The sequence below is a fragment of the Trachymyrmex septentrionalis genome, unplaced genomic scaffold, assembly GCF_001594115.1.
Source record: "Trachymyrmex septentrionalis isolate Tsep2-gDNA-1 unplaced genomic scaffold, Tsep1.0 scaffold36, whole genome shotgun sequence".
Taxonomy (NCBI): Eukaryota; Metazoa; Arthropoda; class Insecta; order Hymenoptera; family Formicidae; genus Trachymyrmex; species Trachymyrmex septentrionalis.
This window is the reverse complement of record NW_017305525.1, coordinates 116,520-119,296: the sequence shown is the minus strand read 5'-3', so window position 1 is coordinate 119,296 and position 2,777 is coordinate 116,520. Positions and strand designations below refer to the sequence as shown.

Below are 2,777 nucleotides of genomic sequence, written 5' to 3'. Positions count from 1 at the left end.
ATTTTTACGTTATGTACATATATACAAAAGATTTTATTCACATTTCCGCTCTAGAGAAAGTTACATGACTGATCCCTAGAAGTTAAGCAGATATCTCGCGTGGTTTATTCACTTTCAAAGAAATTGTAAATTATTTTTCAAAGCAATATATTCTCCCTCGATATCCTCACACTTTATAATCGCTTGTTTAACATTGCTCGTATTCGAATGTAATCTCGCGTAACGCTTTAGATTAAATAGTACAAATAACGGAGTATACGCTCAACGGGTATTATTTCATATTTGTTTTTTCGCGACGACGTAGAGCGGTTTTACACGACGTTCGATGTTTGTGTTTTTTTTGTTTTTCCGTATCGTAGCAGTGCGTCGCCGTTGTAAGCAGTGTTGTTATTCCCGAGCCCCCCGAGGCTCTACCCAACGCCCTTCCCCCCCCCCGCCCCCCAACAGATTAACGGCGCGAGGTGCTCTGTTCTGTGTGCCATTATGTTTTAAGACGCGAGTGACGCGACCCGTCGAGTGTTACAAGACGCCGATTGTTCTTTACGAATAGGCAAACGGTTAGACCGCACGTTATGCGATTACTTAACTCCTGTAGCTGACAACTCGTGAATATATCGACAGGGTATCCGCAAATCGTCGTGGATGTTTCGCGCGATGCACTGAAGGAATAGTAAAATATTATAGATATAGGAAAACGTCGCATTTGATTAAGGCATATTTGGTTAAGGCGGATTTTCGTGCTAATAATATTTTTGAATTTATATACAATTTCCAGTTCCACGCGGAGCAAGTAGTAAATTATTTTGCTTGCGTGCAATAATTATTACCTTCAATGATAATTTGAACTCGTAATCAGACACCTTTTGTATAGTTCTCTGAAATTTAGTTAATAAATAGATACGTCACCGTAGTTTATTGTGTGACACATAATATTCTTGGCAGAAATAAAAATATAACGGAATTTAAGTCAAATGAAGGTTGAAAGAAGCACGAACGAAGTTTCTAGGGGGCGAAAGCTCGAACAATGAAAAGTAAATCCCCCCCCCCTCCTCTCCCCTCTTATATTCGACTTAAGTTTCGATTTTTATTTTCGCCAGAAACGTACTTCGCAGTACTTACGTTCGAATTGCCGTGTGTGTGACATCGAGTTTCAAACCTATAATTTCTTGCGATTCTTCCGACAGTGAAATTGAGTTGATCGGATCGCAGGATTGTATCCATGACAACGTCGTCAACAGTGAGAGCGTTTTGTTTCACGTATTGCGTGAAAAACCGAACGCACCCATTGAAACTGTTCACAATTTCACAAAATTTTTCCGACAAGATTTTTAAAACAAGACCATATTTGAGCATTAAGGAGAAAGAAAGCGAAGATTCTAAGTATGTACAAGCACAAAGAAAGTGCAGGCAAGCAACGCGACCAAATCTGTGACTCGCGCGATATTACCGTGAACTCCGTGAAGTTTGCCGCGACAGTTTCGCATCTTTCGCCATCACGTCACTTTGGGCGGGACGTCGCGGACGCCGCGGAAGGATAGTGAAGTGCTTCGATCAATTTCGGGTCAAATGGCGTCGCGTTTAGTAAATATCCCAATTAATTCTGCGATGATCGTCTATCGCGTAGTACGAACTTAGTGTTTATGGATCGATCGTTTGTCGAAAGCACGCAATTCACGCGTATATAGTTCCGGATTTATCGCCCGAGCGATCCGCCAACCTAACCATACTTTTGGACATGAACGTCGTGCATCTCGTTTCACGCATGATGCGCATGATATGTTATTTTATCCTTCTTATATTCGATGAACAACAAGGAAATGATACATCACGTGTATCATACGTGAAACACCCAGATAAGGTAATATGCAGAAATATGATTATGTTTGTCAATCGCTCGGATTGCTCGTAGTTGGTCGTAATGAAAATCGAGATGAAAATTGTCACAATGGACGAAGTTTGAAGTTGTATGATTTCCAAATTTCACCGTCTTAGATTTGCCTGTTGTGTTAGTATGTGGAATGTCGCGGTTTAATATAAATTACGCTTAATGAAAATCGCGTTATTCTCGTAATCGCCGTGTGACGTACTGCGTTGTTCGTCGTATTCAGAAATTGGACGATAAATTCGTATACATTGTAATTAACCGTCGAAATGTGTTGTGTTGTATGTAAGTAGGTATGTGCAATGAAGAATTAATCTGAGAGGAGGAGGGGTCTGTAAGAGGTATTGGACAATAGCAGAGCAACCGTATAGGTGAGTAATTTATTATTTATTTATTTTCTATCTGTGGGAATTGAAACTGTCTTTTAATAAAAAATCATTTATTATTGTCTTTTAGAGATTTATAGTTTATTTATTAAATATTTCTACTTGTCGGAAAAGGCAAATAAAAATACATGCAATATTTTAATAATATTATTTATTTTCGGCGCTACTTTAATATTTGCATATACTTGTGTGTTGTAGATTAATGCAGTTTTACTACAAACTTTGCTGCTGTGCATTGGATGGGAAGTAATGAAATTCACGTTACTTTCAATTATCGGGAGTGCCGTGTAAAGTGTCGCGTGATTATCTTAGTTGGATGATGAATTCACATGTGCCGTAATTAACCGTTGCAAATGTTGTGTTTGTGTTGTATGTGTGTGCAATGAAGGAATCTGAGAGGAGGAGGAGGCCTGGGAGGCATCAGGCGACGGCGGAGCAACCATGGGTAAATAATTCAGTATCTATTTGCTGTAGAATTAATTGCCTTTTGAAATTTTGTAGTTTATTAA

The 2,777-nt window shown here is 39.1% G+C and overlaps 1 long non-coding RNA gene across 2 annotated transcripts in view; it reads left to right on the top strand.

The window, feature by feature from the left end:
* Positions 1-1,267: 1,267 nt before the first annotated feature.
* LOC108750333 overlaps positions 1,268-2,777 on the top strand; it is a 1,738-nt gene continuing 228 nt past the window's right edge. The window contains exons 1-3 of one of the 2 annotated variants that reach the window (XR_001939424.1): positions 1,268-1,380; positions 2,176-2,253; positions 2,467-2,713. This is a non-coding gene — a long non-coding RNA (uncharacterized LOC108750333). Of the gene's footprint in view, positions 1,381-2,172; positions 2,254-2,466; positions 2,714-2,777 lie in introns of both variants that reach the window. The other variant, XR_001939423.1, reaches the window with a different exon arrangement.